Source organism: Panthera tigris, chromosome D3 (genome assembly GCF_018350195.1).
Source record: "Panthera tigris isolate Pti1 chromosome D3, P.tigris_Pti1_mat1.1, whole genome shotgun sequence".
NCBI lineage: Eukaryota > Metazoa > Chordata > Mammalia > Carnivora > Felidae > Panthera > Panthera tigris.
In genome coordinates this window covers 45,515,367-45,543,041 of record NC_056671.1, presented here as the reverse complement: position 1 = coordinate 45,543,041, position 27,675 = coordinate 45,515,367, and the positions used below count along the sequence as shown (strand labels likewise).

At 41.0% G+C, this 27,675-nt stretch overlaps 1 long non-coding RNA gene across 3 annotated transcripts in view; it reads left to right on the top strand.

Annotated features, from left to right (window-relative positions):
- Positions 1 to 20,090, top strand: part of LOC122232552 — a 39,231-nt gene extending 19,141 nt beyond the window's left edge. For 2 of the 3 annotated variants that reach the window (XR_006209907.1, XR_006209908.1), the window contains one exon: positions 5,708 to 5,981. This is a non-coding gene — a long non-coding RNA (uncharacterized LOC122232552). Of the gene's footprint in view, positions 1 to 5,707; positions 5,982 to 20,051 lie in introns of those variants that run through there. The other variant, XR_006209909.1, reaches the window with a different exon arrangement.
- Positions 20,091 to 27,675: the final 7,585 nt, after the last annotated feature.

The window sequence follows — 27,675 nt, the reverse complement described above, 5'->3', positions numbered from 1 at the left end:
ATAAAGCCGCCAGTCCTAGTGGATTAGGACTCCATCCTTACGTCCTCATTTAACCTTAATTACCTCCCAAAGGCCTTATTTCGAAATACTGCCACATGGCAGGTTGGGTCTTCAACATATACATCTGGGGGAGAAAATTTAGTCCATAGAAGGCTTTAACATTTGCCTTGGCATTGAGCTCCCCTTACCCTAGGGTGAAAGCCCCAGTGACTATGCCTGGTCCCCCCTTGTGACATAGAGAACTTGGCTCTTCCAGGGTGCACATTTCACTGGCCTCACCCTCCTCCATGTGTCTGCAACACTTAGGGCTGGTGCCCATGGGAAGTTCCATGGCAAACATACTAACAAAACAAGCACTAGCTTGCCGTGTTTTGTTGTTTTGTTAGTATGTTGGCAAAGCTGTCTCTCTTTTGCTGGGTTTAAAAATGCAATAGATGTTTTGTCATAATGAATTGTATCATTGTTTCTCTGGTGCATTTTAGTGGAAATCACTGTTTTATATTATATATGTTGTTCTGGGGGAAATTCCACTTCTTTTGTTATAAACATTACAGAGGGGCACCTGGGTGGTTAGGTCAGTTAAGCGACCGACTTTGGCTCAGGTCATGATCTCATGGTCCGTGGGTTCGAGCCCCATCAGGCTCTGTGCTGACAGCTCAGAGCCTGGAGCCTGCTTCGGATTCTGTGTCTCCGTCTGTTTCTACGCCTCCCTCACTCGTGCTCTGTCTTTCTCTCTCTCTCTCAAAAATAAATAAAAATATTTTTTAAAAACCTTAACTAAACATTACAGAATAGCAATAATATAATTCATCACATTTCTAGAGCACTTTACAGGTTTCAGATTGATCTTATTTACTTAATTTCCTCGTTTAGTCCCTGGGGAATAAGCAAGACAAGTACTATTCCCATTTTACAGATGAGGAAATCAAAACTCAGGGGAATTTGTCCACTCACACAGTGAGCTGGGAAATTCTTTTATCTGCAGGTAGTTTTCTTCCTACAATGTCTCATCGCCCACACCACTCTCTGCAAACACATGCCCCAATTTCTCCATGCCGCCTACTGCCTCTTATCTCCTGGGTTGTGGACCCCTTTGACACAAGAAAGCATTCTCTCCTAGACTTAGGTTTTGGATTATGATGACCTCAGGCAGCTCAGGAGCAAAGTTCACAAAGATTCCACGGAGGGCTTGTTTTCAGTGTTCCTTGGTGAGGCTGCCTCCGGGTGTCTTGAGATTCAGGGTCACCCCGCTGCTGAGACACAGCACTGCTGAGCTCACGAAGCCCCCCAGGCTTGTTTTGACTGTACATCGATGTCATCTCTGAGCTATGGCTACTGTGCTTTGGGGATGCAAAGTTTTGAAGATGACTGTAAATACTGCACCCCCATCCCCTCAGAAAAACCCAGTCCAAGGAAAACAGCAAAAACTAACTGAAACTAAGACAACAGCACAAATATTTATGGGGATAGAAACTGAAACACCAGCAAAAACAAAGAATGCATTTCAGATTGGTCTTAATGAAAACAAACATCATGGTATCTAATGGAAATACATATATTTTTTTACCATCAGATCTGATACCTTTGAATGATTGTTACAACTAGCAGGATAAAGTCATAAATGATTTCCTCAAAATAGTAATTAATTTCAGCCATTTGCCTTCACATAGATTGTGTAGTGTTGCCTAATGTCATGGGAAGGGCACAGGAATGGGACTCAGGACAAATGACACAAGTAGTTGTATAACTTTAAGCATGTCACCAAATCCTGCACAAAGCTCAAAGTGACCTTAACTTTCTTCAGCTGAGCAGAGAAGAGGAGGGACTGGGGAGACAGACGGCTATGCAGACACGGTATCATCCAGAGGGGCTGAACTGTGTGATCTCTAACACACTGGCTCAGACTATGGGCTGGAACTGGGGTGCCGAGGTTCAAATCCCAGCTTCATCATCTGAAAGCTGAATGACCTTGACAAATTCCTTAGCTCTCCATGCCTCCTTTCCCTTACTTGTAAAACCCCAATCTCACTGTGTTATGAGCATTAAATTAGTAAATATATCGAAGTACGTCAAATAATGCCCAGCATGCAGTAAGTACCTGACAAATGTTAAATGTTACTATTACTATTAGATGATCTTACCTTGGAGGAAATATTGTGTGCACTGGAGAGAAAGAATGGAGGCGATTTCTCTAAGGATTGTGGGCTTTGACTAGGGAATAAATAGCAGAAAGGAAAGAAACTAATATTTAAATAATTATGTATTCCTATGCACTAAATAAGAGATGATACACATGAGGACTCAAAAAATATTTTCTCGGGGCGCCTGGGTGGCTCAGTCGGTTAAGCGTCCGACTTCGGCTCAGGTCACGCTCTCGCGGCCCGTGAGTTCGAGCCCCGCGTCGGGCTCTGTGCTGACTGCTTGGAGCCCGAAGCCTGTTTCAGATTCTGTGTCTCCCTCTCTCTCTGACCCTCCCCCGTTCATGCTCTGTCTCTCTCTGTCTCAAAAATAAATAAACGTTAAAAAAAAATTAAAAAAAAATATTTTCTCTAGGAATGAATAATCCTGAGAAGTAAGGTTTTTTTTTTTTTTTTTTTTTCATTTCTATTTTTTAGAAGAGGAGTCTGAAGATCAGAGAGGTTAAGTAACTTGCTTGAACTGGGTGTTGTATGGAAACCAGTCTGACAATAAATTTCATATTTAAACAAAAAAAAAGTAACTTTCTTGAGATCACACAGCTAGCAGTGCCTGACCTGGGATTGGAGCCCAGGTCTCCACAGTCCTGAATCCTGTCCCTTCCTTTACACCATAATGCTCCCCAGAGGTTAGCCAGGAAAGGGATACTAACACATCCACCAGAATGACAGTTGTCTCCTGTTTGGTGACAGCTGCAGGGCACCAGAGCAGGGCCAGCACCAAGTGCTGCCAGGGTGCCCCTTCATCACCAGCTGCTGCCCTCCCCTCCCCTCCAGCTGCTACTATCATCCAAACCTCCCCGCTCACCCCACTCAGCCCTCTCGGCTAACATGACCAATGCCAGGACTGGATGGGCCTGATATGAGGATGTTTTGCATGCATAATTAGCAGATACATAGCTGACCCTCAGCTGGTATAAGGCAGGTATTGGGTATGTTTGTCTTTGGCTCCCAGCCAAGAAGAACACATGCCTGACTGCCCCTCCCTCTGCACGTCCTGCCCCTCTGCTCCTTAACCTCCCTGCTTAGTGAAGACCAAAAGACCCAGTTGGCTTAGACATTCATGTAAATGGCAATTCTCTTGCTAATCAGTGTGTTAGCTGTCAGGGAGGTGAGAAAAGCGCAGACAGGTCCTCCCTTGGGGAGTTCACATGTAACTGGGGAGAAGGCCATCCTACTGGGATACAGCCATGTGGAGGTGCTCCCAGGGGGGCCAGACTGGTGGGAGGCAGGAGGGAGAGGGGGGTGGCTCAGTCTCCAAGAGAAAGCTCCGCAGAGAAGGCGATTTTTGAGCTGGGGAGGAGTCTGAGGGACTCAAGGAAGGGCAAAATAGAGACAACCACAGATACAAGGCCCAGGGTCAGGAAGGAGCAGGGGACTTCTGGTGGGCAGATAGCATAGGGCGCCTGGGGAGGATGGCAGCTGTGGAAGGGCCTGTGTGCCCCACTCAGGGGCCCAGACAACCCCGAGGGCCCAGGAGCCAGGGAGACTTTAAGGAGGGGAGCTGTGTGGCTGGATTGGCTCTGGAGTTGTGTTCAAGATGCTGCAGTGTGGGTGATAGATTTATGGAAGAGGTGCAGTCAGGAGGCTGTCTCCCCAGTTTGTCTCTAGGGGCCCGGTCTCCTCTGCTGTGGGTGACAGAGGGAGAATTGAAGAGAAGTTATTGAGGCGAGTATGAAAACTCAGGCCAAGAATCATACTCAGGTTTCTAGTGGAGAGATTGCGCTGGTGGTGACCATTTAATGGAGGTAGGAAAGGTCACTTAGGACACATGTGAGCTTTGGCTCACAACCCAACAGGGTAATGGGGATGGGGACAAAAGTCTGCTCTCTTCCAAAAAGCACCCATAAGGGAAGTCCCGTCTCAGAGCCTAAGCAGGGAGGGTGCTCAGAGGGAGAGATGGCCGCTGGAATCATTCATCCCTTCATCCCTTCGGCCATTGAGTGCCTGCTGCAAGCGGTAGGGAGCTAGATGCAAGGCAGGCAGAAGTAGAAGAGCCAGCGCCTGTCCTCCAGAGACTTGCAGAGTCACTGAGAAGGAGGACAGATAAACGGGAAAGCATGTTAGGGTATGATCCATGCAATGGTAAAAATGAGATAGGAAAATGATGGGGTCAGGGAAGACTTCCTGGAGGAGGTGGTATCCAAGTTGAGTCTTGAGAGATTTGTAGAAGTTGACTGAAATATAGAACCTGTACCTTCCAGCAGAGGAAACAGCCTGTGTAAAAGTGTGGGGAGGAAGCAGGGTGGGACCAGAAGGAGATTCAGGGAGCAGGTGGTCCTGGATTTAAAAAATGAAGTTTGGGAAAAAAAAAAAAAGGGTAACTAGTTGAGGTGTGGATGTGCTCAGTAACTTCACTGTGATAATCCTTTCACAATGGACACACCTATTAAACCACATCACACACAGTTAAAAAAAAAATCATGTTATACAACCTAAGTATATACAATTCTTGTCAATCATATTTCAGTAGAGCTGGGGAGAAAATGACCTTTGAGCAATTTCAGAACTAGAAGCTGTTCCACAATAATAAAAAGACTTCATATCAAGTAGCAGCCACCTCGACTCTGGCACTGGCAGGACCACAGGGGATACATGCACAGGACTTGCTGATGACAGAAGTCGGTTCAACTGAGTCAGACCAGGACAAACTGGGGCATCGGCTGCACTTGGTGGAGAACACCTGGTTCCTTGTGTGGAGGGATAGACACACACCCTCTGAGCCCTCTCCACAGTGTTTATAGTCTGTTCACCAATTACACCCCCGCTTGTTGATGGGTGAAGCCTAACACAGCGCTCTCTGTTCATGGCCTGGCTCCATTCCAACCATCTTAGAGAGACGATGGTGAGAAATGCCCAGGTATGTCATCAAGCTCCCTAAGGACCAGGTGTGTCCTTCCTGACCACAGCAGGTGACATTTACTTACATCCCCCTTCTTTCCTTACTGCCCTACATGTACATTTCATCCGATGAGTTACAAAATATCTGCTTTGCTGTCTGCGCTGGTATCTCCTTCCCCCCCCCCCCCATGGGAGCATCCGGGCTTATTCATGATCTGCAGCCAATTCCCCCAGTGAATATGGGCCAGGCACCTCACTTGTCTTCATTTCAAAGCCCCTTTCAGCTTTCATTTCAGCTTCATTTCATTTCATCTCAAAGTGAGGGGCTGGACTACAGTATTTTTAGGGGCCCATCCACACCCAACTCTTGGCAGAGCTGTTCAGATCGAGGATCCTGCTAAGTATCTGGCTCATCCTCGCAGCCTTCTAAGGGGATAAACAGGTTACTGATAGGCTGTCCAATGTCAGCATTTCTCTAGTGACGTACCATGAAATAGTCTGTTCTCTCTCTCCCTCACTCCATCTCTTTCTCTTCATTTCCTTCCTGGTTCCCCACCCCAGGTTAAGGAGCAGCAGAAAGTCTGCTTAGTCTTAAACTGGGCACAGCTGTGTATTCAAGAACCATTAATGATGCCATTTGGTTTTGACAGGGTTTCTTTTCTCCTCTCTAGGGAAGCCAGGAATTCCCACTTGCTCGTTTGTTCTTACCTTCCTAGACAATCCTACCAAATCATTGCAACTTGGTGCAGAGAAAGAACAGCATGAGCTGGGAATTGGCTACTGTTCTATGCTTGTATGATGAATAGATCAAAGAGAATTATGGAGGAATCCATTAATTTAAGCCAGAAGAAAGCTGAAGAAGTTACAGACTACATTAAGTATAAACTGCAAACTAATTGGCCATCTTGGAAATATCATAGTTTTTCAGATTATTATAAAGTTCCAAAGCCCTACTGTATCTTTTTACACATAAAGAAATTTAAGACTAAAAATAAGATAATTCATTTAAGCTCACAATATTATTTGGTCTTATTTTGGGGAGCTGTCAAGTAAAATGACAAATTAAAAAGGGCTAATCTTCCAAAATAGAGTACAGCGAACTTTTCCTTTTTTTTTTTCTTAAATGCGTTGGGCCAATTTTTTTTTTTAAGTTTATTTATTTTGAGAAAGGGAAGGGGAAAAAGGGGGGGCATGATGAGAGGGGGAGTGGCAGAGAGAGAGTGGGGAAAGATGATCTGAAGTGGGCTCTGCGCTGACAGTAGAAATCTTGATGTGGGGCTTGCACTCATGAAGATCACGACCTGAGATCATGACCTGAGCTGAAGTCGGACGCTTAACCAACTGAGCCACGCAGGTACCCCAGCAAACTTTTTCTTAAAGGGCCACATGGTAAATATCTCAGATTTATAGTCTATATAGTCTCTGCCATTATAGCACCATAGACATGTAAACGAATGGACATGGCTATGTTCCAATAAAACTTTATTAAAAAAAACAGGCAATGACACTAGGATAGCTATAATAATAATTTTATTTATTATTTTTAGAAGATTTTATTTTTAAGTAATCTCCACACCCAGTGTGGGGCTTGAACCCACAACACTGAGATCAGGAGTTGCATGCTGTACCTACTGAGCCAGCCAGGTGCCTCATATAACCATAATTTTTTTAAAGGAAAAAAAAAAGTGTTGGCAAGGATGTGGAGAAATTGGACCCTCATACATTTCTAGTAGGAATGTAAAATGGTACAGCCACTGTGGAAGGCAGTTTGACCAGTTCTTCAAAAAGTTAAACATAGAATTACCATATGACCCAGCAATTTTTACTTTTAGGTCTATACTCCAAATAATTGAAACAGGAACTTGACCAAGTACATGTACAAACATGTTTATAGCAGGACAATTCATAATAGCTAAAAGGTAATAATAGCCCAAATATCCATCAATGGATAAATAAATCGTTATATGCACACACAATAGACAATTATCCAGCCACAAAAAGGAATGAAGCACTCTCATACACTACACTGTGGATGAACCTCCAAACCAGTTAAGTGAAAGAAGCCGGACAAAAATCTACATATTGTACGGTTTTATTTATATGAAAGATCCCAAATAGATAAATCCATAGTGACAGAACACAGGCGGGTAGTTGCCAGGGGCTGGGGGTTGGGGAGGAGGGAACGGGGAGAAATTGCTTAATGTGCACAGGGTTTTCCTCTGGAATGCTGGGAATGTTGGGAACCCGATAGAGATGCTGGTTGCACAACACTGTGAATAGAACAAATGCCTCTGAATTGTTCACTTTGAAACAGTTCACTTTAAAACACTAATTTTATAAAGATTTCACCTAATGTATTATTAAAAAGAAACAGGCAACAAGGTAGATGTGGTCCCTAGATTATAAACACCAATTCCTGTTATGAAAGAGAGAATAGAATGAATGGTTCAGTGAAAAGAAGCTGTCCTCGCCAACGATGTTTGTTGTTATTATAACCATTTATCTTGTCACGGGATGGAAATAAAGCAATTTTCCAGGTGTAATATTTTCAGACCCAAGAATATTAGTGAGTGTCAAGATGTCTCCAAACCTAATCAGGTGGGTCTTGGATAGATTTCAGACTAAATTTAGATCGATTGAATATTTTGGTAAAGACAAAATTCAATGTTGAAGGGCTGTTTACTATTTTTAGAACCCTCTGGACATCCATCCCAATTTTGGGAACTAAAATAAATGTTTGGGGCTTTTTGTCAACTTCCTGTTTCTAAGGAAGAAGAACCTAGAAAAAAGTCTCATGTAAAATGTGCCAGAAGCTTTTGGAATATCAAAGAATTCCCAAGAAACAAGGGAATTAGTTCATTGTAAAAGAATCTGAAAGACACTAGATAATTTTATTTAACAAATACACAGGATGACTCTTTGTCCAAGCCAATTCAAGGGGTTTCATCAATTTGAGGTTCAGTGACCTCAGAGCCATGTCTAATTCAGACATGGAGACAAGCCATGAAAGATTGTGTGTTGGGGAACGATGAGAAATTTCTCATGTGAAACTGGACAACTTGGCCTGATAGGCTCACTGCTACTTTAAATTAATTTTAACAGGAGATGTGAGAGAAAGAGGCTATTTTCCAAAGGGGGGAGGTAGGCACAAAAGGATGTCTGTGATTTGACTTTTATGTGCCAGACCAGCTTTCTCAGGTGACAGAGGTGCCATAGCACCATTTCAGTGGAGGACAAGTGCCCTTAGGTGGCTTTTGCTCAAAGAACAGCCATGTTTAAAGTTATGATAGGGCCGGTTTAGGCTTTAAAAGAGTCACTATCAAGGGGCACCTGAGTGGCTCAGTCGGTTGAGCGTCAACCCAAGTCTTGATCTCAGGGTCCTGAGGTCAAGCTCTGCGATGGGCTCTGTGCTGGGCATAAAGCCTATTAAAAAAAAAAAAAAAAGTCACTAACAAGAAGGACTGCCTGACGTTAGAATGGCTCATTCCTGAATGAGGATAGTTTTTCATGGCACCCTGCTTCCTACCACAGATGTCTGGAGTTCTGGGATGTCCCTCTTTTCTTTGTAGAAACATCAACCCATCTTATTTACATTTTACTGTGAATGAGTTTAAGGCAATGGGTATTCACATTTAGCCAATTTTCACTGTGAAATAAGGGCTGTTTTCCTGAGTTCTGGTTCTGGGGAGCAGATTAGAACAGTATTTCTGGGCAGCAGCCTACTTGGGGACCCTGAACGGTCACTTTATAGGGCCTCCCAATTCTGTCCAAGACCAAGGCTGGCCTGGGAAGTGTCATTGGCTTTGGGGGTATGGATGAGAATTCTTAAAATGAGAGGCAGACACCAAAACACTTGAGGACATTTGTTGATTGTGGAAGGTTCATTTAGCTCCACTACTTAGTTTGAAAAAGTTGTTCACAGCCATGGTGGGAGGTGATTCTTTTTTTTTTTTTTTCTTTATGCTCTGCTGTATTTTCTACAATGAACTATATGACTTTAATAATTGGCAAAAAAAAAATTGTAAAATTTTAAAGGACATATTCTGCCTATAAATTATTTTTCCTCGTCCACAGGCTTACCCACACTTTCATTCAATTTATCATCGCCTTCTGAAACTGTCTCTTAAAAGAATTGAAGTAGGAAAATTCTGCAAATTATTCTGCCTGTAGCTTTTGGTCAGACTGATCGATGTTTTATGTCCACACAGCCATGGAGAGATGTGAGGATTAGAAGTTCTGATTGCACAGGGTTGCAGACAGATCACTGTGCTTGGTTTGACTGAAAGAGTTGGTTGAGGGGGCACTTGGCTGGTTCAGTCACTAAAGCATATGACTCTTGACGTCGAGAGTTCAAGCCCCACGTCTTGACTCTTGAGTCAAGAGTTTAAGCCCCACGTTGGGGTAGAGTTCACTTAAAAAAAATTAAACTTAAAATTAAAATTAAAAAAGACAGCTGGAATGATTGGAACTGTTCTGTCCCCACGTGTGGAGACACAGTCTTGGAAATAGCTGCCCTTTTGTACCACTCCCCCACATCCTTAAACTAAAATACCACAAATACTATGCTCATTGTTCTCAATCTTATCTCCCTTATCTGATTGTGGAAGAATAGGAGAAGGCGGGGACGTGAATGAATAGGGACCTCAGGATATTGCATCAGCATGGATTTAAGGAGACATGGATTGGAAGAAAAAGGAGTATTAAAAAATAAATATGTATAAATATAATATGAATATATTACATATAATATATAAAGAATATATTACATATGTAATATGTAAAATCAGTATTTTAAAAAAATATATATGTATAAATAAAACATAAATATGTATATGCATTTAATATTTACAAAATATTAAATATATTTAAAAGTATATTACAAAATTTCCCTTTCCTTTCTGTCCACATCTCCTTGGAGTCCATATTGATGCAATATCCTGGGCCTCCATTCATACATCCATATGTACATATTTGAAGCCTGTCTCACGGTCTTTCAGATCATGAGTCCATGCTGTTTTATAAGTTTTCTCTGATCTTCAATACATTACTTTATACATATTTTCTACATATACATATGCATATTTTATACTTTTGTTAGGATAAACATATACCTCTTACATCAGTATCCATGCCTGGAAGAAGGTAGGAATATTTTGCTATCAAAGAAAGTTGCTGGGGAAAAAAAAACAAACTTGCTGGGCCTGGCTTTCTTTTGAGAGCTGTAATAAAGGGTCTAATTACCAAACCAGACACACTTAGCCAGCCACTTTCATCTCGGTGCAATAAACAACAGGCCAGTCTTCCCCAGCCCTGCTGGTTTAGATTATGCAAGGGCAGCAGATGGGTGTTCCCCACGCCAAGGGGCAATCACTTGGAGTCATCAGCTCAGACTGTATAATGTCAGAATAATTATAATTCCCTCCTTTTAGATATTTACATGTTGTAATAAGACTATCATGTCAATGATCCAAGTTTTAAATTTTCTCTCAAGATGCCTTTTTTGGGAGCGAGGGTTCCTCTTCTTTCCTGGCAGTTGGAATCCTTGCCAGTGCATTCCCCAACTGTGTGCCCACTTTTGCCCCTACAAGCTATTCCAGACACGTCACCTGTCTTTAGTGGAACGCATTCTTGTTTCTATTTACGAGGCCTTGGAGTAAAGGCATGCGTGATGAAAACAGTTCCAGTTTCTGCAGAGACTGGTCCATTTGAACTCCATGTCATGTCTCTGTTCCAATCCGGGTTTTGCATATTTGGAGTCTAGCATCTTGCAACAAAAACATGACTTTGATAAGCTGCCCGGGTCAACCAAGGGCTGGAACAGATGATCTCTTTTGTAATCAAGACGACTGAAGAGAGTCCAGCCATCTGTTTCGGCCTGGCACCCTCGGAGAAGTTGTATGTTGGCGGGGTCACTATGTTCCAACCTCTTAGCTTTGCAAGTTCAGCTCTCCAGTATCATCAGATCCCTCAGAGCAAATCAGGCTTGGGAGACTGATTCCCAGTAATCAGACTCACAAAAGACTGATGGATAAACCTACCTCATTATGTGTTTGTCAGGATTAACTGAGAGTGGATTTAAAGCTTACTTACCCCTGACCTGGCACACATGGCAAGTGTCCTGTAAGTGTTGGGCGTTTGTTTTTTTTCAGTGACCTGTCAAATACATAGTATTTATAGCGTAGGATAAACACTGACAAATATTTACTCTTTGGCTCCCTCCCCTAGATTCTAGCATCTATACAGAACACCATCCTCCTATTAGGACGTCAGTCACAATGTGATAAAATAGGTTATTTACAAAAAAATTCCAGTCCTAAGGATGCAATGGCCCATACTATAGTGGCCCTCTGGTCTCTTGATTGACTCGAGAGGAGCTCTTGTCTCCTGATTATATTTGGCAGAGCTACTGGCTCATGTCTACAACTCTGTTTGAAGTGCTATCCTTCTGCAGATGGCTGATCTTATCCGTTCTATGTTGATTCTTGTTAGCTTCAATTGTGATTAATAGTGCCTATCAGTGAGTTTCCCCTGAGCTGCATCTGCTGCCATGAAACAATCACTGTGTGTGCTCAGGGAGTAGTCATAGTGCTGGTTTGTCAGGGAGCTGTAGGGGTGGAAAAGTTTTACTTCTTCCCTTCTAGGCTCTTTGGTTGGTCTAATAATTAAATTGACATAAGACAGAGTAACAGGAGAAAAACAAATGATAGTTTAGTAACAGGTACACCTGCTGTACATGGGAGGGGCCTCAGAAAACTGAGTAACTCCCTGAAATGGCCAAAGCAAATAACCTTAAATACCATCTTCAGCTTAAGACAGAAAATGTTGGGGGTGGGGAGTCAGTTATGGGAAGTGACAAGGAGAAGCACAATAAACAAAGGTAAGGCTGTTATGCAGATTTAAGTCCTTGCCTTCTCCATTGGTAACAGATTTCTAGAGATATATTTTATTTTATTTTTTAATGTTTGTTTGTTTATTGAGAGAGAGAGAGAGAGAGAGAGAGAGAGAGAGAATCCCAAGCAAGCTCCAAGCGTGGCTCAAACCCATGAAGCATGAGATCATGACCTGACCAGAAACCAAGAGTAAGACACTCAACCAACTGAGCCACCCAGGTGCCCCTCTAGAGATTCAGACATTCTCCTCTTCCAGGTACATGGAGATCTCCTTACAAATGGAGATTTCTCTTGTTAATGTAAATATTTCTTACAAAAGGGAAACTTCTCAGTTTTCACAGCTTTACCTGTGTTTGCAGTCTCTTAAAAAATAATCAGCTTAAGACAATCAATATGCCAAAGAGGCATATCTGGGGGTGGCAAAATCTGCTCCCCTTGAAGGTCCACAGAATTTGCTGGAATTCGCTATAGTGCTAATACTTAACACAAAGTCATGCCAATACTTAACATAAATGCCAAACCCCTGGTTTCGGTGGCACCCCCTCCCACCCCATCCCGTCCCTTTCCAGATAACCAACCAACGCTTGGAAAACAGAGAACAGAGCCCTCACATTGAGATAAGAAACTGGTTATGGTTCATCGGGTGTGTTGAGTGAAGGAACTGGGTTGGGGGGAGCACAGAGCTCTGCAGGCAGAGAAAACCTGAGGGCAAAAAGGGCCTGGGGGTGGGGAGCGTGGGGAGGGGTGGTGATGGGGTGGGGTGGTGGTGGCAGTGTGTCAGGGTGCAAGGGCAGCCCCAGGCCAGCGAGAAAGCCTATCACAGTCCCAGGCCTTCTGAGGGGAAACGGGCCTTGCAGAAAAGAGATAGAGATAGAAAGAGAATAGAAAGTGGAGTGCGAGCTGACATCAGCACTGCCCTCTACTACAGAGTCCCAGGGTGGATTCTGTCTATGGTGATGCTGAACAGTGCTACCTGCTGCCTGTAGGGGAATGGGAATGAAAGGTTCCTTTCCAGGAAGACAGTCAGAAACTATCTTCCCTGTGGAGGGGCAGGGGGTTGGTAAGGAATTTCTCATTGCTGAGCAGGAATGGGGTCTCAAGCAATATAAAATGAGTTATAGGAAAATAAAGCAAGTAAAATCTTTTCTCCAGGCAACCTTGAATACTGTGAAATGAAATACCAAACACATTTATGAACTATGTGGTGCATATGCTTTCCTTGCTTTTTCTTCTTTTGTTTGTTTATTAATAGTGCCAAATGTGGGAAAATATCTCTCCTGATATGAGAGCTAAGTGCTTTCCACTCCCGAATGTTTATGTGGCAGTGAAGAGTTGGTGGGGGCTGGGCGGATCAGTATACCATCGTTTGCCTGCTACTGGTACCAAGGAAGTCAAGATTTATTCACTGATTGATTCATTTATTTTTTTTCAACAAACCAATTAAAACCCAACAGTGGCAACTTGCTTTTAAGAACATCATTCGTCACATTAAATTAATGTTGCTCATGAAAATATTGTTGGTTTTTGTGGTTTCTTTTGTATTGTAGCACATTTATTTTTACAATTATATGAGGGTTATATGCATAGGGCTTTATGACTCGTTTATGTTTGTACTCTTTAAAAGATATAATGAAAGTCATTTAAAGGCAATATGGAGGGTCTATGAGAACTATTTTCTTTTATAATAAGTCAGTAACAGTTTTTTTTCCTCTTTAAAAGTCTTGATGAATTACATGATATTTGATGATCAGATGTCACTGAGTTGTGTTTTGTGGTTTTTAAAAAATATTTTCTGGGGCACCCGGCAGGCACCAGGCAAATGGTAGGACATTTGATTCTTGATCTCGGGGTCATGAGCACCAGCCCCAGGATAGGGGTAGAGTTTACTTTACAAAATAAATAAATAAAAATATTTTCTTAATCAGGCCTCTAGAAATTTGCACTATTTTTATTGCCTCATTCTATCATAGTGCTTATTAAGTTTTCCCACCAGTATCTCCTGTGGCATGCTTTCCTCACTAATGAAATCCCATTTAATGGACAGCTCCCCAATTCTCACTTAAGATACATCCTGTAGAGTTCCCCCTTTTTTCTGGTTGTTGAGTTCATTTAATGGCTGTACCAAGCATTGAAAGACTAGAAAGAAAATGCCCAGAAGGCTGAGCCTGTGGTAGGTTTCCCCATGCTTCTTCTTTTTTTCTTTTTAAACTTAAATCCCCATACTTCTTTAAAAAAAACAAAATTTTTTTTTAATGTTTATCTTTGAGAAAGAGGGAGACAGAGTATGAGCAGGGGAGGGGCAGAGAAAAAGGGAGACATAGATTCCAAAGCAGGCTCCAGGCTCTGAGATATCAACACAGAGCCCAATGTAGGGCTCGAACTCATGAACTGTGAGATCATGACCTGAGCCAAAGTTGGATACTTAACCAACTGAGCCACCCACGCGTCCCTCCCCATACTTTGATAGACATAGGATCCTAAGGCCCCCTTTCAAACATAAGTCCCTGCTATGCTAGATCAAGGAGAGAGGGAAGGGGTGCCTGGCTGGTTCAGGCAGTAGAGCATGTGACTCTTGATTTCAGGGTTCAAGCCTCAGGGTGTGGAGCCTACTTAAGAAAACAAACACACAAAAAGACACATTATAAAAACTATCATCCAATTCATCAAAATATTTGCTTACATCATTGATGAGTGATGGTCCCACATATGTCTTTACTGTCCCATTTTTGTCTTACTCATTAAATTAACATATCAACCAAGATTCATATCAGAACTGTATTTTTCATCAACTTCAGCCATTGTTGGCTGTGAATACAAGCGTTCAGCAAAAGTGAATGAAATCATTCTGTGACAATCAATTGCCTATGTGGAATTTTAAATAAAAAGTTTATATATTTTTTTCAGTTTTATTGACAAATAATGGATATATAAGAGTTTGTATATTTATTTGTAAATTATGTGATTCACATCCATTATATTGGTAAAATTTATAATAAACTATGTACACGGGGCCTGGGTGGTTCAGTCGGTTGAGCACCTGACTCTTGGTCTCGGCTCAGGTCATGAACTGATGGTTTGTGTGTTTGAGCCCATCATCAGGATCCATGCTGACAGTACAGAGCCTGCTTGGGATTCTCTCTCTCTCCCTCTCTCTCTGCCCCTCCTGCGTCTCTCTCTCTCTCTCAAAATAAATAAATAAACTTAAAAAAATAAACTTATGTACACATATTTGCATACGGATATTTTATTGTTGTTGGAAAGTTGGTTGATACACATTTACCGGCACTCCACTGGGTAGTTTGGTCACTAATCATTCATTGCTTCACTTAGCAATGATACCCAGAATTCTATCTTTAAAAAAAGTGAAAAGTACAAACATATTTCCTTCCTTTTTTTATTGTGGTAAAATATACAAAACATAAACTTACCATTTTTGACCATTAAAGAATTTTTTTAATGTTTATTTTTGAGAGAGAGAGAGAGAGAGAAAGAGAGAGCATGAGCTGGGGAGGGGAAAGAGAGAGGGAGACACAGAATCTGAAGCAGGCTGCAGGCTCTGAGCTGTCAGCACAGAGCCCAACGCGGGGCATGAACTCACAAACCATGAGATCATGACCTGAGCCAAAGTTGGACACTCAACCGAGCCACCAGGCACCCTAACCATGTTTAGGTGCGTAATTCAATGATATTAAATCCATTCCCACCGTTGTGCAGCCATTCTCCCTCCCCCCACCCTGTGCATCTCTAGTACCTGTCATCATCCCAAAGTGCAACTCTATACCCATTAAACAATTCCCTAGTCCCCGCTCCCAGCCCCTGGGGAACCTCTATTCTGCTTTCTGCTGCTATCAGTTTGACTGCTCTGGGGAATTTAGGTAAGCGGAATCATACAATATTTGTTCTTTTGTGTCTGGCTTACTTCACTTAGCATGATGTCTTCAAGGTTCATCCATGTTGAAACATGTGCCTGAGTTTTCTCCTGTTTTACGGCTGAATGATAATTCATGGTAAGAAAAAAATTATTCATTGTACATATATGCCACATGGTGTTTATCCATTCATCCATCCACGGACCTTTGAGTTGTTTCACTTTTGGCTATTGTGAAAAACGCTGCTATGAATGTGAGTGTACAGTGAACTATTTTTTCCTTTCTTTTTATGGATGCCTTTAATTGTGGAGTTCCCAGAGGGCAGATGGGAGAGTTGGATGGATCAAAATGGGGCCTCAGGACTATCTTATCCCCTGCTTTCCCTAAATGCTTGATGGCTCCTTCTGCTCCCTCCTCTTAAATAAGAGGCTGTTTGCTGTGGGAACAACACGCGGACAAGCCAAGGTCAGCTGCTGACGCATGATACCGCCTCATGCCTTTCCCGATGGTCGATGGTCGGGTTAAGTGCGGCGAAAATGACCACCACTGTGTGAAGCACAGTAGTGCCTGGCAACCACCAGAAACTGGTTGACAGAAACCACGGAGGGGTGGGGGAAGGGGGCGAGCAAAAGTCTTTAACATTGTGAGAGGCGAGTGACCTCAAGGGATGAGGGAAGCAGCCAAGGGCTTAGCCCCTCTTCAGGATCAGGAAATGCCGCTGACACTGAACCACCAGTATGATGTGGATCTAAATAAACTTTTTTTTTTTTTAATGCTGGAAATAATCCATCTTGATTTGTGCCTGGTTGCTGAAAATGCCATCAGCCTTTTCCCAGATGGAACAAATTATTTGCCATTAAAAATTCATTTAAAAATAACATAACCAATTAGTGTGCTTCAGTGTCAGCTTATCATCTAAAAGGAACTGAAAATATAAAATGAAATGGAAAAAGTTTTCTTTCTTTTTTTTTTTTCTGAAGGAGAAAACAGACGTCTTAGGTTTCTCTGAGCAAACGGAGCTGTGTTGGGAAGGGCAAGGTCAATGGAATGAAAGTTTTTATGTGACATCAAAGGATGTGCAGACAGTGGAATCAAAGCTTGAAATGAACACTTTCAGATATATTTTTAACATCTTTTGTCAGACTTAGAACAGCTTACTAAGTTGTGGAGCGCTGGCCTGTGCTGATACGTTCAAAGCTTTGATAAGGTGGGTTGGGGCAGAGGACTGGAAGCCTGGGATTGCTGACTAAGGCTGAATAGTACTGCCCAAGCAGCAACCTTCCTCCATACATATGCTCTCTGATTCCTATCCCCAAACCCCCAGTTTAGAGGCATCTGGCTTCCCTTCCCTTTGGACTCTTGTGCACACCTGCTGGCCACGTGACTCTCTGGAAGCGGAGTATGGTCTGGGCCCAGGTTCTACAGAGGGAGCCAGTAATCATCTCTGAGTCATCCACTTAGTTGGGCCCAGGTGCCCCTCAAGGTCCTCACCCTGGAACGGGGGCAGATAGATGCTTTGGATTGAAACAAGCCACTTCAGTCTATGTCTTCACCTGAAGTAGTTCGTACTGGCTTGACACCCTTTTGTTGAAAGAAATAAACATGAACCAGCAGACCTGTGGAAAGGGTGTGTGTGTGTGTGTGTGTGTGTGTGTGTGTGTGTGTGTGTGTGAAGCACTATCCCCAGAAGGGGGGGAAGATCCTAAGGATCTGGGGAGTCCACCTGCTTTATTTTTTTCTGATCCTATCTTAAAAACTGGTACCCATTAGGTAGCCATAAACAACACTTAGCACCTCTGAAACTGCTGGGAGGTAAAACTGACTTCCATTTAAATAAATTCTGCCAGATGAATGTCCTATTGACAAAAGTAAGCAGATTTCCATTTCAATGTAAACCACTTTTAACCATTAAAAAATCCAGTTAGAAAATGGGCAAAATGTATACAGAGACATTTCACTGACGTATACAGATGGAAATAAACACATGAAAACATGTTCAGCATCATTAGCCTTCAGAGGAATGCAAATGAAAACCTCCATGAGATATCACTACATACTGATCAGAATGATGAAAATAAAAAATAGTGCCTATTATTAAAATAATAATAAATAAACACTACATGCCAACAAGGATGTGGATAAAAGGATCCCTCATACATTGCTGCTAAGAATGTAGAATGACACAGCTGGTCTGGAAAGCAGTTTGGCAGTTTCTTACAATACTAAATATGCTATTATCATATGATCCAATAATGACACTCTTGGGCAATTTCCCAGAGAAATGAAAATTTGTGTTCACACAAACACCAGTGCATGAATGCTCATAGCAGCTTTATTTGTAATAGCCCCAGACTGGAAACAGCTCAGATGCCCTCCTACAGGTTAAACAAACTGTACCATGGAACACCCCTCGGCAATAAAAAGGAAGAAATTATTGATACGTGCAACAATTTGGATAAATTACACTGAGTGGAAAAAGGCTATTCCAGAGGTTACATCTTATATGCTTCCAATTATTGAACACATTTGAAATGATAAAACTTTAGAAATGGAAAACAGATTATTGATTGTCAAGGTGACTGCCGTGGATACTTGAACACGTGATAAAATTGTATAGAACTAAGTACACAATGTACACGAATGTTTACAGATAAGACTGGAGAAATCTGAGTAAGATGGCTGGTATCAAAGGTTATATTCTGGTTGTGGTATTGTGCTACAGTTTTGCAAGGTGTTACCATTGGGGAAAACTGGGTGAAGGGTCCATAAAACCTCTCTGTATTCTTTCTCACAACTGCATGTGAATCTACAATTATCTCCTTAAAAAACATGAATCATAAGCACAACACTTTCCTTAAAAAGAGTAAGTCTGGGAAAACTTGAGGCTAAACTGTCAATTCTTTTAAGATTTTATTTTGGTGGGAGTGGGGGGATGGGGTGCCTGGGTGGCTCAGTTGGCTGAACGTCGTCCAACTCTTGATCTTGGCTCAGGTAATGTTCTCACAGTTTGTGGGTTGGAGCCCTGTCTCAGGCCCTGCACTTTTAGTGTGGAGTTTGCTTGGGATTCTTTCCCTCCCTCTCTCTCTCTGCCCCTCCCCCGCTTGTGCTCTCTCTGTTTCAAAATAAATAAATAAACCTAAAAAAAAAAAGAAAAAGATTTTATTAAAAAAACCCTTTTTTTTAGTGTTTGTTTATTTTTGACAGAGAGAGAGAGCATGAGTGAGGGAGAGGGAGAGAGAGAGAGAGAGAGAGAGAGAGAGAGACATAATCTGAATCAGGCTCCAGACTCTGAGCTGTCAGCCCAGAGCCTGACATGGGGCTTGAACTCACGGACCCGAGATCATGACCTGAGCCGAAGTCGGATGCTCAGCTGACTGAGCCATCCAGGCGCCCCAAAAAAGATTTTATTTTTAAATAATATCTACACCCAACATAGGGATCGAACTCACAACCTTGGGATCAAGAATCACATGATCTACTGACTGAGCCAGCCAGGCATCTCCAAACTTTCAGTTCTATTATGGGATGCCACGTGTTTCTCAGAAATTCACGTTACTTTAGATCATGTTATTCACTATACTTCTGCTTAGATGGATTCAGGTATTTTTTTTCCCTAAAACAGATTCTTTTCCTTTACAGTTGTCTCTCCCACCTCCCCATACTAATTAAAGAGTAGACATTAGGTACTCTGCATGTTGATAAATTAATCTGTAGCTAATATGACCCTGACACTTTCAGCCCTTAACTGCTCACTAACTCCTAAAATCTCATATGAAGAGCCTTTCTTAGAGATCTTGAAATTGTCTAAGAGATGATCCACATAGCATTAAAAAGATTATGACTTTAGATCTACTAATAGAGAAGTTTCATATCTTGGAAACAAAATCTTTTTATAGAAAAGAGACTAAATTTTCTTAATTTTTCTTTTTAGTTCATACTATGTGCCAGATCCCAGGGGTATTACTTTGCTTTTTTTCATGTTCTTTTATGGGGGGGGGGGTTGTTTTATTTATTTTTGAGAGACAGCAAACAGGGGAGGGATAGAGCAGGGGTGGGGTGGGGTGGACAGAGGATCAAATGAGGGCTCTGTGCTAATAGCAGTGAGCTTGATGTGGGGCTCAAACTCATGAAATGTGAGATCATGACTTGAGCTAAGTCGGATTCTCAACCAAGTCACCCACCCAGGCACTCCTGTTTCATGTTCTTAACAAACCTATGAGTAAGAACTGATTTTACTGTCTTATATTTATAAAAAGATTGAGAACCAGGGGAGGAGCCAAGATGGCAGAACAGCATGGAAGTTTTTTGTGTGTCTCACATCCATGAAATATAGCCAGACCAACACTAAACCACCCTGCACACCTAGAAAACCGACTGGAGGATTAACACAACAATCTGCACAACCTGAACCACAGAACTCATCAGGTATGTGAACTGAGAGGTGAACTGGGGGAGAGAGAAGCCACAGAGGGCAGGGAGCTAGACAGGGAGTGGAGAATACAGAAAAAGCAGCTGGAGAGAAAGTGGAAAAGTGTAAACAGCCACAGGGACTGAACTAAAAAGGGAGAAAGGAGAAAGGAGAGGGTTCAAATTCCATTAAGACTATAAACGGGGAATGCAGGGTCTGAAACTCCGCAGCTCCATACCTGGCGGTGCTCTGGTGAGAAGGGAGAATCCTCAGGAGCAGAGTGGGGTCCGGGGTTCTTCAGGCCACACGGGGAGAGGCAGTTCCCCTGCTGGGAGGACACCTGGTGAAGGCTGTGTCGGTTCCCCAAAGGCAAGGCCCCAGTGGACCTGGGAGAACAACCACATTTGCTGGTCCTGGAACAAGGTCATTAAAGGTAAAGCCTGGTGCCAGATGCGTGTTGTGATTTTCCATAATCCCTGAGGCGCTGCTGCTATACTGTCTCACGAACTTTTTCCAGGGCGGGTTGGCACCTGGCCGCAGTCTCTGGGCGTCGGCAGCAGCGCAGCCCGCGAACGTTCTTGGGAGCGGCCGACACCTGGCCATTGCTCGGTGAGACCCTCCCGCAAACGGGCAGATCAGGTCAAAGCTGCAGTCCCTCAGAAATAAGGGGTCGGGAAAAACAGCCGCATCTGAGACAAAACTCAGGAGGGAGGTGCTGCCTGGGGCTTGGTCACGGACCGTGTAAAAGCGGGGAGTGGATGGAAGCCGAAGACAAAGGACGGGCGGGTGATTGCTGATCCGGGAGAACAGAGTTCCTATACTAGACGCCATTTTCACTGCCGTCGCGCATGCCCATACGCACCTACAAGCACCGCAACAATCCACCCCAATAAGCTAAGCAGCGCCATCTAGCGGAGAATGGAGCCATTACACCAAGCCCCACCCAACTGGGCCAACCTCGCTCTTCAGGAACACAAATTTTCTCTGGCTGCTTAGTTTACAGACTATAAAACGCTTCATTGGCTTCTAGGGGAAAACGAAGTAATTTCAATAGTATTTCAGTCTGTTCGCTCGTCCATCTATTTAATTTTCTTTTTTTCCATCTCTTTGTCATTTCTTTTTCTTGAATACAGAAAGAGAAAAAATTATTTTTATTTTCAATTTTTATTAAAAATATTTTTCTTTAATTTTTTTCTACTATATTTTTTCTTTTTTGTAAATTTTTTCAAATTCTGTTTTACTTCCATCATTTCATTTTATTCTATTTCAGTGTATTCATTTTTTTCAAAATTTCAAACAATTTCTTTTTTTTCTTTCCCCTTTTTTCTCTAATCTATCAAGCCCCTTTCAAAACCCAGACCAAAACACACCTAGGATCTAGCTTCATTTATCTTATTTGTGTGTGTGTGTGTGTGTGTGTTGTTTTTATTTTTTCAATTTTAATTTTTTATTTTAATTTTTTTACCTCATTAATTCCTTTTCTTCCTTTAAAATGATTAAACAAAAGAATTCACCCCAAAAGAAGAGCAGGAAGAAACAACAACCAGGGACTTAACCAACACAGATACAAGCAAGATGTCTGAACTAGAATTTAGAATCACAAAAATAAGAATACTAGCTGGAGTCAAAAATAGATTAGAATCCCTTTCTGCAGAGACAAAAGAAGTAAAAGCTAGTCAGGATGAAATAAAAAATACTACAACTGAGCTGCAATCTCGAATGGATGCCATGGCTGCAAGGATGGATGAGGCAGAGCAGAAAATCAGTGATATAGAGGACAAACTTATGGAGAAGAATGAAGCAGAAAAAAAGAGGGAGACAAAAGCAAAAGAGCACAATTTAAGAATTAGAGAAATCAGTGACTCATTAAAAAGGAAAAACACCAGAATCATAGGGGTTCCAGAAGATGAAGAGAGAAAAAAGGGGGTAGAACGGTTGTATGAGCAAATCTTAGCAAAAAACTTTCCTAACCTGGGAAAAGACACAGACATCAAAATCCAGGAAGCACAGAGGACTCCCGTTGATTCAACAAAAACCGACCATCAAAAAGGCATATCGTAGTCAAATTCATAAAATACTCAGGCAAGGAAAGAATCATGAAAGCAGTAAGAGAAAAAAAAGTCCTTACCTTACAAGGGAAGACAGATCAGGTTTGCAGCAGATCTATCCATAGAAACTTGGCAGACCAGAAAGGAATGGCAAGATATATTCAATGTGCTGAATCAGAAAAATATGCAGCTAAGAATTCTTTATCCAGCAAGGCTGTCATTCAAAATAGAAGGAGAGATAAAAAGTTTCCCAGACAAACAAAAATTAAAGGAGTTTATGACCACTAAACCAGCCCTGTAAGAAATTTTAAGGGGGACTTTCTGAGGGGAGAAAAGATGAAAAATAAATAAATAAATAAATAAATAAATAAATAAATACCAAAAGCAACAAAGACTAGAAAGGACCAGAGAACACCACCAGAAACTCCAACCTTACAAGCAACATAATGGCAATAAATTCGTATCTTTCAGTACTCACTCTAAACGTTAATGAACTAAATGCTCCAATCAAAAGACATAGGATAACAGATTGGATAAGGAAACAAGATCCATCTATTAACTGTTTACAAGAGACCCACTTTAGACCTAAAGACACCTTCAGATTGAAAGTAAGGGGATGGAGAACCATCTATCATGCTAATGGTTGACAAAAGAAAGCTGGAGTAGCTATACTTATATCAGACAATCTAGACTTTAAAATAAAGACTGTAACAAAAGATGAAGAAGGGCATTATATCATAATTAAGGGGTCTATCCACCAAGAAGACCTAACAATTGTAAACATTTATGTGCCAAATGTGCGAGTACCCAAATATATAAATCAATTCATCACAAACATAAAGAAACTCGTTGATAATAATACCATAATAGTAGGGGACTTCAACACCTCACTAACAGCAATTGACAGATCATCTAAACAGAAAATCCACAAGGAGACAATGGCTTTGAATGACACACTGGACCAGATGGACTTAACACATATATTCAGAACATTTCATCCTAAAGCAGAGAAATATACATTCTTCTCCAGTGCACATGGAACGTTCTCCAGAATAGACCACATACTGGGACACAAATCAGCCCTCAACAAGTACAAAAAGATCAAAATCATACCGTGCATATTTTCAGACCACAACACTATGAAACTCAAAATCAACCACAAGAAAAAATTTGGAAAGGTAACGAATACTTGGAGACTAAAGAACATCCTGTAAAGGATGAATGGGTTAATCAAGAAGCTAAAGAGTTAATTAAAAAGTATATGGAAGCCAATGAAAATGATAATACCACAGCCCCAAACCTCTGGAACGCAGCAAAGGCAGTCCTAAGAGGAAAGTATCTAGCAATCCATGCCTTCCTAAAGAAGGAAGAAAGGTCTCAGATATACAACCTAACCTTACACCTTAAAGAGCTGGAAAAAGAGCAGCAAATAAAACCCCAAACCAGATGAAGACAGGAAATAATAAAGATTAGAGCAGAAATTAATATTATCAAAACCCCAAAAACAGTAGAACACATGAATGAAACCAGAAGCTGGTTCTTTGAAAGAATTAACAAAATTGATAAGCCACTAGCCAGTCTGATCAAAAAGAAAAAGGAAACGACCCAAATAAATAAAATCAAGAATGAAAGAGGAGAGATAACAACCAAGAAAGCAGAAAAAAAAAAAAATAATAAGATAATATTATAAACAATTATATGCCAATAAAATGGGTAATCTGGAAGAAATGGACAAATTCCTAGAAACATATAAACTACCAAAACTGAAACAGGAAGAAATAGAAAATTTGAACAGACCCATAACCAGTAAGGAAATCAAATTAATAATCAAAAATCTCCCCAAAAACAAGATTTCAGGGCCAGATGGCATTTCCAGGGGAATTCTACCAAACATTTAAGGAAGAGTTAATACCTATTCTCTAGAGTGTGTTCCAAAAAATAGAAATGGAAGGAAAACTTCCAAACTCTTTCTATGAAGCCATCATTACCCTGGTTCCAAAGTCAGACAAGGATCCCACTAAAAAGGAGAACTATAGACCAAATTCCCTGATGAACATGGATGCAAAAATCCTCAACAAGATATTAGCCAACCTGATCCAACAATACATTAAAAATATTATTCACCACGACCAAGTGGGATTTACACCTTGGATGCAGGGCTGGTTCAATATCTGCAAAACAATTAATGTGATTTATCACATCAATGAAAGAAAGGACAAGAGCCACATGATCCTCTCAATAGATGCAGAGAAAGCATTTGACAAAACACAGCATCCTTTTTTGATAAAAACCCTCAAGAAAGTAGGGATAGAAGGAGAATACCTCGAGATCATAAAAGCCATATATGAACGACCCAACACTAATATCATCCTCAATGGGGAAAACTGAGAGCTTTCCCCCTAAGGTCAGAAACAAGACAGGGATGTCCACTCTCACCACTGTTACTCAACATAGTATTGGAAGTCTTAACCTCAGCAATCAGACAACACAAAGAAATAAAAGGCATCCAAATCTGCCAGGAGGAGGTCAAACTTTCACTCTTCACAGATGACATGATACTCTATATGGAAAACCCAAAAGATTCCACCAAAAAACTGTTAGAACTGATTCATGAATTCAGCAAAGTTGCAGGATATAAAATCAGTTGCATTCTTACATACCAACAATGAAACAACAGAAAGAGAAATCAAGGAATAGATCCCATTTACAATTGCCCCAAAAACCATAAAATACCTAGGAATAAATCTAACCAAAGAGGTGAAAAATCTATACACTGAAAACAATAGAAAGCTTATGAAAGAAATTGAAGGAGACACACACAAAAAAGGAAAAAGATTCTATGCTCCTGGATAGGAAGAACAAATATTGTTAAAATGTTAATACTACCCAAAGTAATCTACCTATTCAATGCAATCCCTATCAAAGTAACAACAGCATTCTTCACAGAGCTAGAACAAACAATACTAAAATTGGTATGGAATCAGAAAAGACCCTGAATAGCCAAAGAAATCTTGAAAAAGAAAACCAAAGCAGGAGGCATCACAATTCTGGACTTCAAGCTATACTACAAAGCTGTAATCATCAAGACAGACAGTCAGATCAATGGAACAGAATAGAGAGCCCAGAAATGGACCCACAAACGTATGGCCAACTAATCTTTGACAAAGCAGGAAAGAATAGCCAATGGAATAAAGACAGTCTCTTCAGCAAGTGATGCTGGGAAAACAGGACAGTGACATGCAGAAAAATGAACCTGGACCACTTTCTTACACCACACACAAAAATAAACTCAAAATGGGTGAAAGACCTAAATGTAAGACAGGAAGCCATCAAAATCCTTGAGGAGAAAGCAGGCAAAAATGTCTTTGATCTTGGCCGCATCAACTTCTTACTCAACACGGCTCCAGAGGCAAGGGAAACAAAAACAAAAATGAACTATTGGGACCTCATCAAAATAAAAAGTTTGTGCATAGCGAAGGAAACAATCAGCAAAACCAAAAGGCAACTGACAAAATGGGAGAAGATATTTGCAAATGACATATCAGATAAAGGGTTAGTATCCAAAATCTATAAAGAACTTATCAAACTCAACATCCAAAAAACAAATAATCCAGTGAAGAAATGGGCAAAAGACATGAATAGACACTTCTCCAAAGAAGACATCCAGATGGCCAACTGATACATGAAAAGATGCTCACCATCACTCATCATCAGGGAATACAAATCAAAACCACAATGAGATACCACCTCACACCTGTCAGAATGGCTAACAGCAAAAACTCAGGCAACAACAGATGTTGACGAGGATGCAGAGATAGAGGATCTCTTTTGCACTGCTGGTGGGAATGCAGACTGGTGCAGCCACTAGAAAACAGTATGGAGGCTCCTCAAAAAATTAAAAATAAAACTTCCCTATGACCCAACAAATGCACCATTAGGTATTTATCCAAGGCATACACGCATGCCGTTTCAAAGGGGCACATGCACCCCAATGTTTATAGCAGTGCTATCAACAATAGTGAAAGTATGGAAAGAGCCCAAATGTCCATCGATGGATGAATGGATAAAGAAGAGGTGGTATATATATACAATGGAGTATTACTCGGCAATCAAAAAGAATGAAATCTTGCCTTTTGCAACTATGTGGATGGTACTAGAGGGTATGATGCTAAGCGAAATTAGTCAGAGAAAGGCAAATAGCATATGATTTCACTCATATAAAGACTTTAAGACACAGAACAGATGAACACAAGGGAAGGGAAGCAAAAATAATATAAAAACATAAGAGGCTCTTAAATATAGAGAACAAACAGAGGGTTACTAGAGGAGTTGTGGGAGGGGGGTGGGCTAAATAGGTAAGGGATATTAAGGAATTTACTCCTGAAATCATTGTTGCACTATATGCTAATTTGGATATAAAAATAAAAAAATTAAAAAATGATAATTAAAAAAAAAAAAAAGACTGAGGACCAACCAGTTGCCTCTGGTCACACAGCTAGTATCAGCAATGGGGTCTGGGTTGATAAGGGCATTGTTTCTGTACCATACTGGCCATTGTCAAATGTTTTGGTGTCAGGACCCCTTTTGACTTAAAAACTATTGAGGGGCTCCCGGGTGGCTCAGTTTGTTAAGTGTCCGACTTGGGCTCAGGTCATGATCTTGCCATTTGGGAGTTTGAGCCCTGTGTCGGGCTCTCTGCTGACAGCACAGAGCCTGGAGCCTCCTTGGGATTCTGTGTGTCCCTCTCTCTCGGCCCCTCCTCTGCTTGCACTGTCTCTCTTTCTCTCAAAAATAAATAATATAATTTAAATTAAATATTTACATTTAAATAAAATATTTAAATATTTAAATGTAAGTACTTAAATTAAAGTAATAAAAAATTCTTTTGAAAAATTGAGGACCCTAAAAAGCTTTGCTTAATGTCGATTATATGGATTGTTATTCACCATGTTAGAAATTAAGGGTGAGATATTTTATTTTATTTATTTTTTGCTTTTTTTTTTTTTTTTTTAAGATTTTGTTTTTAAGTAATCTCTACCTCCAAGGTGGAGCTCAAACACACAACTCTGGATCAAGAGTTGCATGCTCTAATGACTGAGCCAGATAGGCACCCCAAAAATTTTATTTTATTTTTCTTAAGTAATCTATCTGTAGATAGATTAAATCTGTAGATTTAATGTGGGGATCAAACTCCCCACCCTGAGATAAGTGTGGCATGTTCTACTGACTGAGCCAGCCAGGCACCCCAAGGTGAGATATTTTAAATATTTATTTATTAGTCTCTCTAAAAATAACAAAAATAATCCTGTTATATTTTAATATAAAGTATAAAATATTAATGAAAAATAATTATATATTATCTCAAACAATAAACTTAAAAGAGATGTTTTAAATCTCTTTAATGTCAATCCAACAGAAGACAGT